Source organism: Stylophora pistillata, chromosome 4 (genome assembly GCF_964205215.1).
Source record: "Stylophora pistillata chromosome 4, jaStyPist1.2, whole genome shotgun sequence".
Lineage (NCBI taxonomy): Eukaryota > Metazoa > Cnidaria > Anthozoa > Scleractinia > Pocilloporidae > Stylophora > Stylophora pistillata.
In genome coordinates this window covers 23,593,579-23,610,839 of record NC_142522.1, presented here as the reverse complement: position 1 = coordinate 23,610,839, position 17,261 = coordinate 23,593,579, and the positions used below count along the sequence as shown (strand labels likewise).

Below are 17,261 nucleotides of genomic sequence, written 5' to 3'. Positions count from 1 at the left end.
CTCTTCCATTAGCTCCATGGGGCACAAAGGTTCTCGACCTCAGCCTGATCATTAACAGTTATGTTACCTTGTGCATCTTTTAGTGGATCAATACTACTAAGTCTTTTTGTGTGTGACAGGAGCCCATCAGTGATGGGCTCCTGTGTGTGATTTTCCCAACAACCTTCCAAAAGTCTTAGCTTCCAAAAGTCCTTGCTATATCTTGTTTTGCTGAAAGTTCTTGCTTTCAGTAGCTTGGCCTCTGAATCTCTCTGAAAGTTTAGTAACTTCATTCCTCAGTTTGCAACTAGTTTGCAGCTGGAATGAGAGGCAACGTTAGGGTTGTGATCTATCCAGAAATACGGTACAATGCAGTGAATTCGTAACCGTGCGGGCAAGTGGGACAACTCAGTTGTTTTTTAAAAATTTACAAAGGGAGTGCTTTTCTGTGCTTTTATACTGGGTTTGGCTCTTCCGGGAACTTAAATCAAGAAAAAAGGGCTGACAGAATTAATTTACTGAAGATGCCATGGAGGTGCTCAAAATAAAAGCTACTTGGTAACCGGTAGGTGTATAGGCCTTCAACCAAGACCTCAGGACAGGTCTACACGCGTGTTGCCGCGCGTTTGCGCGTGTGGCATGTTACAAATGAAAAATACTGGGATCCAGTAGAAAGTAAACACAATATGGCGGCCCTTTTGAGTTACAGGATGGAAAGAACTCAGTGGCTATTCTGATACCACAGTAGGAGCAAAAATGGCACCCATGAGATCTTATACCTTCCAGGTAATGTTATGTACTGTTTGACGAGTAAAACGGCTAGAAAACTCCACTAGCTAAGAAGCTGAGTTTGTGGCACAAGGTTCTCAATCGTAGAAAGTGACGCTTTTTAACATTTGAGTTATTTTCAATCATGCGTATGAGAACTTTGTACAATTTTTTTAATGGGACTGAACACATTTCCTGATATGTTTTGAGTGTAGGTCATTCGTATGAAATGTGTATGTTTCTGCCGTACATTTCACAACAGAAACCGAAGAAATTCGATGACTAAAAGTGGCACCACACCCCCTGGTGTCCAGTTAGAAAAAGCATGTCATTTGACTTCATTATTTTTCGATTTTACAGATGCCATTACAGCAAGCAAACAAGCAGACTCTCACAACCTCAAAACATACATTTGAATTTGCTTACAATTTGACTTTCCTTGACATTTAAAACTGAAAAGAGGTAATTCTTCAAAGATTAATCATTGTTGAAAGAGAACAATTCTTTCCATAAAATCAGTGAAGATGAAAAAGTCACTGACAGTGATATAGTTATTTACCTTGAGTTCACTTGCAAAAAACGTGTGCTTTGTCTTTTTCAAAAGTTTCTAATCAACAGGTGTCAGATTGTGACAGATAATTATAAGAAAATGTTTCAATATTTGTTTGGAAGCCTTTTAAATCACTCTTATCAGTATGCAGATAAAAATGTTTCAGTGAAGCCTCTCTTTTTAAATTGCATTACCTCTGTTTTCTCTTTCATCTACTCTCAAAAATTGTTCAGTTTATGGAGGATCTTGCTGTGGGTTACAGTCTTAAGTTATTCTTTTTACAAGCATTTCATTAACTTTAAGAACAAAATAAAAATGTGCCCTCTGTCTTGAGTACCACTTGAGGCTGTACCTCCCAGCTGATGAATAACATATACCATATATATTTGGAGTTTCAAAAAGTGGCAGAGTACAATCAAAACAAAGAAAACATAGCTGACTCTCATGGGTTTATTGTACTACAAGCAAAGTTGGCTCTCTTTCCTAGCTTTTAAAATAAACAAGTCAAGGCTGTGCTCTAAGAAAATTGAAGGGAGCCCAGTGCTCTGCAACTGTGAAATCCAGGGTGCCCAGCATATGCTTTTTATGAAAAAAATAGGATTCCTGAGTCGCCCAATAGCAAAAGTAAGGTGCCAGGGGCCACCAGGCACTGCTAGACCACAGCCCTGCAAGTCATTCTTGATTCTTATGAAAGCAAAATCTTTTTGCCATATGCTAAAACCTTTATAATAACCACATTTTGGTCATCAAGATGGCTAGATATTAAGCTAATTCTAGTTCCTTTTCAGATATTTATAAAAAAAAAACCAAACAAGAGAACTCTGCCAATATCCAGCATGTTTACTAGATGAGTTGACTGTTCCAAACAATACAAAATGGCACCTTAATGTTTGGGTTATAGCGTAATACTAAGAGATAAAGTAAATTTACCTTATTAATCATCACAATCTAATATACCATGACTTAAAGTCAAATTATATACAATGTTTTGTGCACTCAAACTTAGACTGGATTTATTTTTAGAATGAATCAAAATTTTCGGATTAACTAATTTGATCAAGAATAGTTGAACCACAAATGTTGGAATTGATTCATCCAAATATAAATGCAGTCCTGTAGTAGATTATAGACAGTCAATTGTAATAGTCTTTTTCAATCTCTTGTGTGCTGTTTTCAGACACAGAAGAGATTTTGGTGAAAATAATTATAATTCTGGTGTAGTTTCCTGGATGCTTAGTTCTGTTGTCATATGGTATAGAGTTGTTAAACAAGTATGTGCTTTCTTTATTTTTATTTTTGTTTTATTTTTTTTATTTTTCAGGTATCTCTGACCTCTTCAAGAAAGAGGTGATGGAAAAATATCTACCCAGGAAGGCATTAGGTTGAACCCCTCTACTTTTACAGTTCTTGAACTGTGTACAAGAGATGGGTGACTAATAACTGAACTGCAATGGAGTTGGCTTTACCATTTGAGTCTCTTTCTCAGTCTTCATCAGGGTTGCGAAGACTTGGAGTAAAAAACAAAGAGGAGAGAGTGAATGCTGTTATGGAAACTGGACTGTCTTACTGAGCTGAATGGATTTTGAACTGTGTACAAGAGACAGGTGACTAAACTCTGACCTGCAATGGAGGTGGCCTCACCCATAAAGTCTCTTCCTTAGTTTTGATCTGGAATGCTAAGACTTGGTCCACCAAAAACAAAGGAGAAGAGTGTGAAAAGTTTTTCAGAAACTTGACCATCTTGCTACACTAAATGCATTTTGAACTGTTTGCAGAAGATGGGTGACTAATTACTGACCTACAATGGAACTGACCTCACCCATAAAATCTCCTCAGTCCTGATCTAGAATGTTAAGACTTGGTCCACCAAAAAAGAGGAAAAGTGTGTGAAAACCATTTTGGAAACAGGACTGTCTTGCTGTACTGAACGGATCTTGAACTGTATACAAGAGATAGATGACCAATAGCCGACCTCTAATGGAGTTGGCTCCACCCACAAAGTCTCTTCTTCAGTCTTGATCTCGGTTACTAAGACTTGGTCCACCAAAAAAACAAAGAGAAGTGTGTGAAAACTGTTTTGGAAACTGGACTGTCTTGCTGTGCTGATCGGATCCTGAACAGTGTACAAGAGATGGGTGACTAATAACTGACCCGCAATGGATTCGGCTTCATCCATTAAGTCTCTTCCTCAGTCTTGACCTGGAATGCTAAGACTTGGTCCACCCCCAATAAAAGGAATAGAGTGTGAAAACTATTTCGGAAACAGGACTGTCTTGCTGCGCCTAACAGATCTTGAACTGTGTATAAGAGATGGGTGACTAATAGCTGACACACAATGGAGTTGGCTTCACCCACAAAGTCTCTTCCTCAGTCTTGATCTCTGGGATGCTAAGACTTGGTCCACAAAAAAAAGTAAGAGAAGAGTGTGAAAGCTGTTTCGGAAACAGGACTGTCTTGCTGTGCTGAACAGATCTTGCGTTGTGTACAAGAGACGGGTGACTAACAGCCGACCAGCAATGACATCGGCTTCACCCATAACGTCTCTTCCTCAGTTTTGATCTGGAATGGTAAGACTTGGTCCACTAAAAGAAACAAAGAGAAGAGTGTGAAAACTATTTCGGAACCTAGACTGTCTTGCTACGCTGAATGGATCTTGAACTGTGTACCAGAGACGGGTGAGGTCTTGCTGACGGTTGAATCTTGCTGCGCTGAATGGATTTTGAACCGTGTATCAGAGACATGTGACTAGTAGCTGACTTATAATGGAGTCTGCCTGACCTGTGAAGCCACTTCCTCAGTCTTGATCGGATCTTGGACTTTTTATAAGAGGTATCTTTCAAGGTTTCTTTTTGGTGTATTGTTTCTAAATCTAAATGAAATTCTTGTTCAGATTTTTTGTCCAACGATGAAAAAAAAAAAAAAAAAAAAAAAATAAGTGAGGCGTTTGGGATTAAAAGCCTCACCGAGGATATGTCTTTTCGTGTTCGTTAGACAGCTATCTTTATAACGCAAAATTACTTTCACAGAGACAATTGAATTTTGTTAGCATGCAACAAATTATGATTCAACTTCACTAAGTAGAGTACAAATCTCGCGCGATATTGAACAGTTGGTTATTATGTGCCGTAAAAGAACCAGTTGAAGTGGTCGGCTGTGCACGCTTCGTTTCTCTATCTGCTTTGATTTTCCTGTCTTAGAAGAAATGTGAATAAAAGAAAGCAAAAAAAAAAAAAAAAAAGAGAGGATAATAAATGACTTATAAGACGTTTTGGTGTGTAGTGTAGCTGAGAAGTTTTACTCTTTCTTTGTATTATCACTCACTATACGGGCTCGTCAAAATATGGCACAACTCGTAAAATGCTCAGCGATACGACACTAAAACGTCTAATAAGATTTATTTATTATATAGCTGGCAGCGCCCGCAGGCAAGATGAAGCGAATCTTCTGTTCTAATTGGTTACCCGAGCCGCAAGATGAGCCCATCATCCTTGCTCGGAATTGCCCCGTTTGATCCCGCGCGAGAGAAAGAATGCGTGAAGCGGACTTACAAAGTTCGTAACTTTTGAACGATGGCGGCATTGAAGTCACGGAAAGCGGCGGAAGAGATTCAAAACAAAGAAGACATAAACGACCCTCCTGAGTTTATTTTGTTACAAACTCAGTTGGCTTTCTTTCCCGGCTCTTGAAATAAAGTCGTTACTGATTCTTATGAAAGCGAAATATTTTTGCTATATAACAAGTCCTTTATTGACCAAGCTTGTTTTCGGGCAAGATGGCTGGATATTAGCCTCGGTTTTTCGTCGACTTCGTCTCAGTCCCTAAATACGCAAAAAAAGAAAGAGCTCGGTCAATATCAGGCCATCTTGACCTCACGCCTGGTCAATAACGCCTATGTGTCAGGTATTAGATAATTTGAAAGTATCGAAGGACATTGGTTATTAGGGAGTTTAAGCAAATCACTACGGCTGGCGCTGCTACGGCTATCGTGGTTGACGAGGCTTGGGGAGAGTACGTCGCCGTAGCCCGCCAAAATTCAACTTTAAGCAACGCGAACTACAAACCTAGTACGGCTGATAAGTTTAAAACCAATAAGCGTCTTCGCGGTAGTTTTTGCACGTCTAAAAACTGAAAATTACTTCGTTCAAAGAGACGAGGGATTCCAACCTTTGGAAAAAAAAATTGTAAGCGATCCTGTGCACAGTGAATGAGTGAATTAAAATATTTAAGCTTACGTGTTGTAAAATTGCCAGTTTTGAGCTTATAAACACCAAAGCAAAGTTTCTACACGGTCCTTCATAACCCTCGTCATTCCTCGGCTTCAGCTATTTGAATTTCAAGTAATCTTTGAGGTTTGAGAAGGAAAAGTTAGACTTTCTACTTACGCATTTCTCCTGGCGTTCGCTGCGTTCTCCATGTGCACACTGCTTCGATCCTTCGACAAACCCGGCTGCAAAAATAAAGGCAGATTCACTCGGCAAGGGACAGCAAGCTTGATAAATATTCACGATAAGCTATTTTTAAAGATGTTAAGTGTATTTCAATTGTTAAAATTGCTCAGGAGAATGTATAAAGCGAAGAAAGAAGCGAGATAAGTTCACGTACCACAGACTACGCCGAAACCTTCCCACTCGCGTAGAAGGATTTCCCGCTACGGCTGGATGGGAACCACTGACATGCGCAATGACTCGTTTCTGGACAATTTTACTTCCGGTAGCCGTAGCAGCGCCAGCCGTATTAGGGAGTTTAAGCAAATCACTACGGCTGACGCTGCTACGGCTATCGTGGTTGACGAGGCTTGGGGAGAGTACGTCGCCGAAGCCCGCCAAAATTCACCTTTTAAGCAACGCGAACTACAAACCTAGTACGGCTGAGAAGTTTAAAACCAATAAATTAAGCGTCTTCGCGGTAGTTTTTGCACGTCTATAAACTCAAAATGACTTCGTTTAAAGGGACGAGGGATTCTAACGTTTGGAAAAAAAATTGTAAGCGTTCCTGTGCACAGTGAATGAGTGAATTAAAATATTTAGCTTACGTGTTGTAAAATTGCCAGTTTGGAGCTTATAAACACCAAAGCAAAGTTTCTTCACGGTCCCTCATAACCCTCGTCATTCCTCGGCTTCAGCTATTTGAATTTCAAGTAGTCTTTGAGGTTTGAAAAGGAAAAGTTAGACTTTCTACCTACGCATTTCTCCTTGCGTTCGCTGCGTTCTCCATATGCACACTGCTTCGATCCTTCGACAAACCCGGCGGCAAAAATAAAGGCAGATTCACTCGGTAAGGGACAGCAAGCTTGATAAATAAACCCGATAAGCTATTTTTAAAGATGTTAAGTGTATTTCAATAATTAAAATTGCTCAGGAGAAAGTATAAAGCGAAGAAAGAAGCGAGATAAGTTCACGTACCACAGACTACGCCGAAACCTTCCCACTCGCGTAGAAGGATTTCCCGCTACGGCTGGATGGGAACCACTGACATGCGCAATGACTCGTTTCTGGACAATTTTACTTCCGGTAGCCGTAGCAGCGCCTGCCGTAGTAATTTGCTTAAACTCCCTATTGATTTGCTTAAACTCCCTATTGATTTGCTTAAACTCCCTCTTGACTTATCAGTTATCTTTTCAATTCCAGACCAAGACCTTGAGTACTTGATTATTCCTAGTCTGTGGAGCAGCGTTCAGATATCATGTTGGATTGCACTGGTCAGTGAAGAAGAAGTGTAGTGCAGTGTATCTCATGATTGGTAAGTTCATCTTTATTCTGTACAATGTAGCAGTTGTCATTGCAATGCGTCAAAAGTGACCTAGGCTTGTGCAGACTCCACCACATTTTGAGAGTGGTTGGAAGCCCTTGAACCACTTTCTTCGGATATATTAGGATGTAAACCCACGATCAATGTTATTATTATATCGCTGGTGCCGCCCTGGGTAATATGAAACGAATCCTGAGTTCTGATTGGCTACTCAAGCAGGCAAGATGGGCTCATCTTGCTTGCTCGGATTGCCCACTTTGATCCTGCGTAAGAAAAACATGCTAAACAGTGTCTGCGATGTAGTCACAAAAAGGGGTGGAAGAAAGTCAAAACAACGAAAAGTTTATCGTACTACATACACAGATGTCTTTCTTTTCCGGCTCTCGAACTGATCAAGTCATTATTGATTCTTAATAAAACGTAATAATTTTGCTATATGATAAATCCTTATTAACCAAGCTTGTTCGGTCAAGATGGCTGGATATTAGCCGCGTTCATTTTTTTGTTTCGTTTTAATTTTTTTTTTGTCTTTTGCGTTTTTATGAACTTCGACTTCGTTTCGGTCTATAAAAACGCAAAATGAAAACTCGGCCAATATCCAGCCATCTTGACATCTCGCAAGGTGGATAGCGCATATTTATTATTTTCCCGATCTGGAGTAGAGTTATGTTCATGTAATACGCGACTTTGCTTATAATGCGTCCAAATGAGTGCTGGGATTGGCCAACCTTATATCAGGTCCTTCATGGGAAATGTTCTTTCGCACGGCCTCGATCAGTTGTCGCTATTGTATGAGATGAAGGGCCAAAGTAGCTTCGCAAATTTTTTAAAGTTGTATGCAAAATTTTTTTTCTTTCCATGATGGTCTTAATTTTTATTTCCTTCTTTCGCAGTATTCTTCGACCACCCAAAGCTGGATACCAAGGTGTGAACGCAATCAGCAAGAGACCAGAGACAAATATCAATCTTCGAAAGAAGCTAAATCGGATCGACCCCTAATTCAGAGAATAAAATGAAAAATTGGGGTTTGATCCATTCACCGTCCCCCCAACAAACCCGCCCCATTAGACAGTTTACAACAGAGTACTCCGAAAACTTAACCAGGGTTTGATCCGTCCACCGTCCCCCAACAAACGCACCTCCATTAGACAGTTTACGATAGATTTCTATCTACTCTGGAAAATTCCCACACCCGTCAATTTTAGTAAGTACGTTGTGCTGTACATCTTTTAAAACAGTCAACTAATAATACAATACAGTATTACAATACAATCTTTTATTAGACATGTACATAACACTGGTAGTATTACAATCTTCCTCCTACAATCTAATAATACAGTAATTTTACAATAATATATAATTCATACCACTAGTAATATTATAATCTTCCTCTTACAATCTCATAATACTAAAATAATTTTAGACGGTGTTATTTTTCTCCAACCAACCTCCCCTACTACACCCACCCTTCAGAGAAATTTATTAAGTCTTTCAATAACTTGTCTACTTTGTGGTACAAACATTTTTAAAAACGCATCTTAATTGTAAACAAATGTCTGTCTCAAAACACATGCGTATTACGAGAAATATTCAGCTGTTTTCAGATTTGTTTTTGCTTAATACAGTGACCACTTTTTTATGCCCAAATTGTGTTAATTTTTATACTAATGCTTCAATTTGTTACTTTATTTTTTTTATTTCAGTTTTGGCAATAATATTTTTTTAATATCTTACCTGATTTCTCTGCAAACATTTTACTATACCCTATATCACGTTCGCAAACAATTTATTTTTCTTTTCAGACCCTGCAAACAATTTTTTCAATATTTCTCATACCCCCCCCCCCCCCCCCCCAGGAAAATAATGGTCCGTCCTTAACGGCTGACAATTACATTTTAAGCCCTCTGACTGCTGACAGTAAACCCCATTAAGACACTTACTAGGCTGGGGAATTTTCTACTATGGCATCCTGTTGCTTTTCCACATATGCAAGGATATTGGTCATAAGATGTTAAATAAGGACTTCATGCGATGAAAAATTTTGGTCAAACTGAAGCCTGAATGTCTCGCCTCTCGAGACTAAATATTTCACAAATTATTTTTCCTTGGACCTTTCATTTTCTTCTGTCTTCCTCTTGCAAATCTGAAGGAAACTGTACAACAAAAATACCATAAATAATTTTTTCCCGTCATCTGTACCAAGTGTACTGTTTAAGATTAATTAACAACACAGTAAATATTTCAAAAGGTGAAAATTGTACTTCAGAATGAGGGCGCAAATTTCTGGAGGAGGCAAATTGAAACGAGAACAATGGAGAATTACATTATACATTATAGATTATAGTAAAATTTAAGCGTTCTCACCATGTGATTAGTGCCTTGAGTCCAATGCATGTACCCTCCCTGTTCACAACTCCCTGGGTGCAAATAAACTTATTTTTCGTTCTCTTTCTTGGCCCTGTTTCTAATCTTTGCGAGGGCTGGAAGAGGAAAAGTCAACCCAAGGTATAAATGACAACTCGCCACTTCTGGTTCGATTCAAATTAATTAAGCGCTAGACGACATTGGAACTATTTGGAGATGCAAATTTCCGAACGTGGAAATTCAAGAGTTTCGAAGAGGTTTAACAACAACAGATCGGTTTTACTCACGAAAATGTGAAGTATTCTCTTCTCCCTTTACGCCTTCTTCCTGAACTTATAGCTTTTGCGGCACCACGAAGGGAAAAAAGACAAAACATGTTTTAGGAACAATAAACACTTCTCGTTGATGGTGACTAACTATCGAAAAACACTGAAAATGTACTGAAAATGTACTGAAAATGCACTGAAAATGCAAATTTAGGAATGTTGGAGGTCGAACGATAGCACATCAGTTACACTCACCAAACTTCTCTTGATCTCCTCATCCCCGATAAACTTTGAATTCTATGCGGTACCTGGAAGAAGAAGAGTAAGCCAAAACAATTGAAGAATTCAGACATCCTAGTTCTAGCTAAAAATAATTTACCGTCCAACCCACACTGGATATATATGGAGGCGGATGCAAAGGTGATGACCTCTATTGAGTTACCTCGATTTCTTGTTGACTCTTTAACTCCCAGAAGTGATTAATAAGTTACTTCTCCTACTACTATCCTCGCATTATCCAGCAGAGAGGTAATGAGAATATAAAAACTTGTCAGATATACAAGTTGTCTTGATCTAACACCAAACGGAATGTGTAGCTGCCACAGGGGAGAACTAACAATCAGCTAAGCTGGGTTGTTCGAAAGAACGTTAACGTTGATCTAGGATTAAAAGTTGACCCTGGCTTTAATTTCTCATGTAGAAGAGCGCGTAAACGAGGAAAGGTTTTGCTGAATCGAAACAAATGAGAAAAAATACGAAAGAAAAATCCCTTCGCAGAGCTATAGGACTAAATTAAAAAGTTACACTTACCCGGGGCTTGGTTAACTGTTTTTTTTTTGAACAACATAGCCCTAGGATCTTGCGGCGTAGATTATTTAGAGGCTTCAAAAATTACGCAATTTTACTTGCCAACGTATAGAGAATTCTCGGCTTCTCCCTTGACTTTCCTCATAAACCAGTATTCTTTGCGGTATCTGAAAGAGGAAAAGAATGCGTGAAAAAAACAGGTTAAACAGGTTACTGTTAAACAAAGTGACCATATCTAGCCGGAGACGCAGATTTATTATCAGGTTTTCTGTACATCAGTGAGTCAGCTTGGTAGTAAATCAGTGACTTAGTTACCTGGTGGAAAACTGGGAAAAGTGAATTCTTTTCTGTCGGTCTTTCATTGGGTATGTCTCAATAGCAAACTAGTCAGTTTGTAAAATGGGTTTGCTAGCTAGGAGGAAACTAAGCCTAGTATTGTATACAAAGTAAATTAACATGGTATTTAAGATGGACAGCATGACTGAGGTAAGTTGAGAATTAAACTTGGACTATACCAGAATTTTGTTTACCATGTTCACCCAACAGCTGGACTGCAAAATACTACAACAACGGCTAAAGATGAAAACCACATCCTGATAGCTTGGGCTCTAGTCCACATTGTCTCTCAGTTTCAATAATAGAATACCCTATCACTGTAAATAAAAACAGGAGAAAAGAAGGTTCAAGGTTTTTCTGTTCTGCATATGGGTGTTGTGTGTAAATTGATAAATGGTAATTAAAAAATTAATGAAAATTAACAGTTCAGGAGTTAATAAAATTAAAAAATGATGATCACAAAACCTTACCAACCTCTGCAAAACCTTGTGGCATTTAAATAAAAGTGTGCTTTATTTTGTCACTGTTTGGTATTGGCTGGAACATTTATGGAAACAATTAATCACTCAAACAAACCTCACTGCACATGTTGAAGTCCTAAAGACTGCCTCTAGTTTAATTTCTTGTCCATACTGGATCATAATCTTTAAGCTCTGTTTACTGTTTTTGACTCCTGCTGAGCGTGACATTTTTCCAAAGGAAAAAAGTGCGTTTGGCAGACTTACAAAGTTTGTAACTTTGGATAAAGTCAGTGATGAAGTCACAAAAGTGGCAGAAGACAGTCAAAACAAAGAAAACACGAATGGCACTCCTGCATTTGTTGTGCTACAAGCACAGTTGGCTTTTTTTCCCAGTTCTCGAAATGGGCAAGTCACTCTTAATTCTTATTAACGATACAGTATATCTTGGCAGGTGTCCTTCGCAAAACAAATGATTTAACACACTATTTGAAGCATAGCCACCATAAACTACATATAAATGGATAGGTTACAAAATGCACTATTTGGCAAAAGCTATTTCGTTTTAGTTTGATCTTTAGGTTGCAATTTATCTGTCAAGTTTTGTGATCAAAATTTTTTACTAATACTCATAACGTTGGAGGCCAATGTGGGAGATCCGTTTTGAAAAAAACCAAATTCCACAACATGGTTCTTTAGCTTCCAAGGTATCCTTGGAGTTTTTGGACCAAATTTCAAGGAAATCTGTTAAGTTTACGTAAGAATAAGGGTACGTAAGAATCCGCCAGATTCGCAGGAGACTCTCAGCAAAAAGATAGCTCATGGGTATCTATCTAACAGTTGCCCATGACAGACTTTTAGTTAAATTCTGCTGAACAGAAATTTTGATTTCAAAGATGTTTTGCTGCAAGAAACCCCTTCAGGAGTCATTTGTGTTGACATAGTATATATATCTTATTAACCAAGCGCGAGGGCCGTACTGGGAGAATATTGGCCTGAGGTCTTGACAGTACGGACCGAGCGCAGCTGGGTCCGTACAAAAAAGACCGAGGGCCGATATTCTTCTAGTACGGTCCCGAGCAAGCTAGGTTAACCTAATGACGTCCAGTGCGCCCGTATGCGCCCACGTGGACGCACACACTTTTTCTACGCTTTGTGATGTCATCACTTTTAACCCTGGAGCACGACTTTGAGCACGTACTTGAACAGGTTGAAAATATCTTACAAACGATACCAGAATGAGCACAACTGAGTGAAGGAGATTGGAGAAATAGCCAAAAAACCATGTAACTTTGACCTGAAAATCTGCACGAAAATCTTGTTCCATTACCCACCTACCTTTCTGAGCATGTGGTTTGAAAATAATGAGTAGTTTCCTAAAAAATCTCTACACCAAAATGAAGCCTACTAAATTTCCAGCAAGTGAAGAGAAACTTCAGGTAAGGAGAGGGGAAAAAATGGCAGAGAAAGAGAGAAAAATAAAAGTCGTAAGTGGGGCATTACTTTTCAACCCAAAAATTTTGCTTTCTGGGCGTGCCCAAGATTTTCAGGCCGCCATTTTGCATTTGGATCGAAAGGCCGTCCAGTGTACGAGCTGTCAATGGGTTTTTGGTAAGTTTGAGCTTTTATAACCACAACAGTGACCCGAAATCTGCTCGACTAGCTTCAAAACACAGTTTTTCACAAAAGCTTCGGCCATTAATGGGTTAATAATAGATTTATTATACGACTGAAGTTCAAAGAGACACAAGTGTGGTATCATTCGGGACCATTCGGGACAGTGCCCGGTCAAATGCTGTGAGAATATTGACCGGCAATAGAGCATGTTGATTGATTGATTTTTGTAATTGGCCCTCTGACTGCCCGAGTCGTGTAATAAAATTGGTTATTCACACTTTAGTAGGTAAAATAATTCAGTTAGAAAATTGGTTTTTTTTTTAACAACTTGCATGTGTTTCAATATTTTACCTAAAATTTTCTTGGAAAGCTTTGTTTGACAAGAAAAACATCAGAAAAATTTGCCCTCTAAGGTCTACTTTATCCTTTAAGCAAAATATTTCTGCTACAAAGTAAATCGTTTATAGACCAAGCTTTATCGGTCAAGATGGCTGGATATTAGCCTCTGTTTCTTTTTTCTTTTTTTTTTCTGGGGGGGGGGGGGGGGAGTCTTTAAGAAGCCAGCCAATATCCAGCCATCAAGACCTAACGCCTATTTATTTGAATTTCCCACTGTTTAGAGAACATAAAATTAATTGGTTACTTATTATCAATAAAGATGTTGACTTGAAATTTTCAACAATTGGTCGCAAGCTTTCCCTGCCAGTGGGAACCAAGCGAAAGAAAGTAGAAACAATGTGGGAACGACATATCAAAAATAAACGATATGAACCTTTTCTTACCTTTGATTTGTCACGCTTCTTCTGCTGACATGTTTGGTATCACGAACGTGGTCGCCATTTCTGTGTTTTGTAGCCCCTGTAGACACTTTTTTTCGACTCAAATACTTCAAAAAGGAGAGAGAAAAGAAATCGGCAAGAGTACCATATAACCCCATACATTAATTATGCATTCAGTCTTTGTTCAATGAAAACAATAGCGATAACAATAGAACTCCGCAGAGACGAGTAGTCTTTGTTTTCAAAAGTTGGATTTATTTCTAAGTCTTTTTTGAAACAGGGTAAATTTGGCGCGTTTTGGCTTTGCAAAACGGAAAAATTAAGTAATTTTCCAGAACTTTTTAACTTTGAAATATAACTGAATGTTCAGTTTCGCTTTGAAAGCGTAAAATTGGCCGGAAAATAACGTTAAGTCTACGGTCAGGCTTTGAAGTTTGTCAATGCAAAGTTTAAATAAATGTTGTGTCTAACCTGTTTTTGTGGTTTTGGTGGATTCTTTCATTATCCTTTCGTGTCCCAGAGGTGAAAATTGTTCGTGAAGGCCGGTGCATACAGCGATGCAAAGAAACCTTTGTATCTAGTCTTTCTGGACTTCAAAAAGTTGGGCGATATGTACGATAATGTTTCCAAAGGGATTGTTTCCGTAGTACTGACGCCACATATATTCTTGTAGGTAGCCATCGAAAAGTCTTTTGGATGTTTTTGGGGCAAACCTCGCTTGATTCCCCACTATGTATTTTCGATACCCTGTGTGTGCGCACCGGTGAATTCCGACGCATTGAAGCCATTCCATCGCAACCCTTTTTTGAACATCGCCACTCGTACCCGTCTCGCGATGAAGCCCGTCGCGTCCAGCTAAGTTCATTGCTGCACCCAGCTCGAGGACATTTTATCGACGTCGCAAGCAGGTTGTGATCCTTACACCACTGTATGCACCGGTCGTTATCCGATAATATTCGAGAAAGTCGAATAAAATTCAGTCTCTCCATCTCCGAGTTGTTGTTCTTCCTTCTATCTTCTTGTTTCGTTGATGTTATTAGAAAGAGGTATGAATAAATTTTGTTTTCTATGTGGTATTTGGCCAATCGTAGAGAAGAAGAAATGCATTCTTTAGTGCAAAGGGGACCTTTGGTGCACTATATCAATGCACATATTGTTATGAAAATTTTTTTACAGAAAGGTAAAAGAAAAAGTAGCTTTTGGAGGAACTCCTAACTGGTTTGCGTAGCATAGTGGTAAGGCTATGGTTTGATAATGGACTAATAATAACGCGTTATCTGAGGAGCGATGGTTCAAGGCTCAGCAGAACTGCCAAGAAGGTAAAAAGGAAAGAAAAGAAAAAAAAAAAAAAAAAACCGAGGAGAAGTTAGGAACGAAGGGGAGAAGGGAGAAGAACGTGAGAAAGGAATGGAGACGAAAAAGCCGCATTCAATTAATTTCTCTCTTATTGAAGCAGTATCTTATTGAGGCAGTGGGAATAAGTCATTATATTAAAAAACAATGGGGTGCATCCATAATTAATGTATGGGGTTATATGGTACTCTTTCCAAGAAATCCTCTAACCAAGAAATACTGAAGGTATCACTTTTGGTCAGGTTTGCCATCAAAATCGACCTCCACGTTTGCCCGCCAAGCCGCCATGTTGGATTTGTTTATCATTACCCAGACCTCCTTCGGAGGTATATTATTTATGCAAAAATCCCTAACATTGCCCAGTTGGAGCACGTGCCTCTTTTTAAACGGTGGAATGCATGCGATCAATGACTTCTCGGGAATAGATGGGTTTTCCGCTTCATTTTCCACTGCAGTGATGAGTGACTTCAATACATTACACAGCTCAAGTTCGTTAGCTGCAAAGAGAGGTAGATTTCGACCAAGATTTGGAGACATTTTATTTTGCATTTGTACCCTTACGTATTGACCTTTGCTTTCATTTTGTTCATTCCCATTGTTATCTGGGCTCCCTCTTCAGGTCTCCAGTTCCTTCTTAGCGTTGATTCTTAAATTCCTGTTTCTTGTATAAAGAGAGGTCCCGTTTTGGATCTGCCACTTGACCCACTTTCCTTTTTTCCAATTCTTGTTTGACATTACGACAGAGTTACTTTCAGAAGAGAGAAACAAGTCATTTGATTTCTAATCCCATCCCCTAATCGTCGAACTGGCATTTTACTACTGAATTTGTGACGGGATAGGAAACGAATTTGCGCCCTACGAAAAGAGGCCAGAGAAAACATTTTTGAAAAGGTCCTTTTAGGATTTTAGTTTCGCGAACAAAAATTACTCACTCAAATGGCTAGACACCAAGCTTATTTAACCTAACTTTTTTCATCGAAATAACGTTAGATTTTGTATCTAGAAACTTTCAGCTCTCGTGGTAGTATGGCTGGTTTGATTTGTTTAATGAGGTTAAGTTGTAGGCGTTCGGTGACAACGCGGGCTGCCTGCGAGCAAGGCATCTGATAACAAACAAACGTGCCTCGCATATCGTTTGCGCATGCTCCAGCAACCTACGCCATTTTGATTTCTCTAATATTATGTAAAGCCGGCATTACAAATGGCGATTTTAATGGCCGTTCGCGGCGAAATTAATCGCCACAATCGGCGATTTTACACCCCGATCGGAAAAAATCGCATTCGCCGTACCGGGCCACACCTGGCGATATTTGCCGATCGGCGCATAAAATCGCCAAGTGTATCGCCGGCTTAGGACACTATGGTTCTAAAAGAAGCTATATATTGACGATACAAGGCATTGTGAAAAATCATCCGCATTTTAATGAATTCTTATTACTATCTACGTCTACAATCTATAAATCAACTAAAGCCGATAATCTATTCGAAAATTACCACAGAAATGTCTCATATATCAAATTAATATGCATAAAAATATATTACATCTCTTTGCCTTCATTTTCTTATCGCTACAGATAGTGTCTTGTACGAGAAAACAAAATGATCTGCACGCCGCAAATGAGGACTTAAGTTGGCGCGTAGAGTTAAAATCTTAATAAGGTGGCTCAAAATGGTTCAATGACTCCAAACACGATTCTTTGATGGATCGATGCTACACACTTTTATGGTTGCTTCCTTCAAAAATTTGTCAAAATTTGTTTGATTATTCCTCACTGTTGTGATCACTGTTATTCTTATGACCTACAACGTGGCGAAAGTACTGCCACTAAGCGATGCACTTGATTCTGGAATTGTCAGCCAGTAACTCAAGAACGAGTTCACTGCCTCCCCTTTTCTTATCGTTAAATTGCAATCAGGAAAGTAAGATTCATCCTTCTGTAGGTCTTAAAACACCTCGCGGAAATCTGAAAGCCACCTTATTTTCCACTACTTGGGGTTTCTTTGAGCCGATAATAAATATTTCTTGAGTCACCTTAAAGAACAACGTCAATATAAGCTGTGTTACTGAAACCATTAAAGGAAGTTACTTTAAATATCATATAAACCCCGAAAAAAAAACGTTTGATAAGGAAAACAAATGTCACCGAAGTAACAACACAACAAAAGAGAACCAGAATGGATAAAGATGGCGCAGATTAAACCGCTATGTGATTGGGTGTCGTTAAACAACAGCGAA

The 17,261-nt window shown here is 38.9% G+C and overlaps 2 long non-coding RNA genes across 2 annotated transcripts; one reads left to right on the top strand and one right to left on the bottom strand.

Moving 5' to 3' along the window:
* The first annotated feature begins 621 nt into the window (after positions 1-621).
* On the top strand, positions 622-8,692 carry LOC111335187 (uncharacterized). Its single transcript, XR_002695313.2, has 4 exons — positions 622-765; positions 2,619-4,126; positions 6,925-7,036; positions 7,939-8,692. It is a non-coding gene; the product is annotated as an uncharacterized LOC111335187 (long non-coding RNA).
* Positions 8,307-10,057, bottom strand: LOC148732942 (uncharacterized). Its single transcript, XR_016000301.1, has 2 exons — positions 9,931-10,057; positions 8,307-9,525 (listed from the first exon to the last, which is right to left on the bottom strand). It is a non-coding gene; the product is annotated as an uncharacterized LOC148732942 (long non-coding RNA).
* Between the last annotated feature and the right edge of the window lie 7,204 nt (positions 10,058-17,261).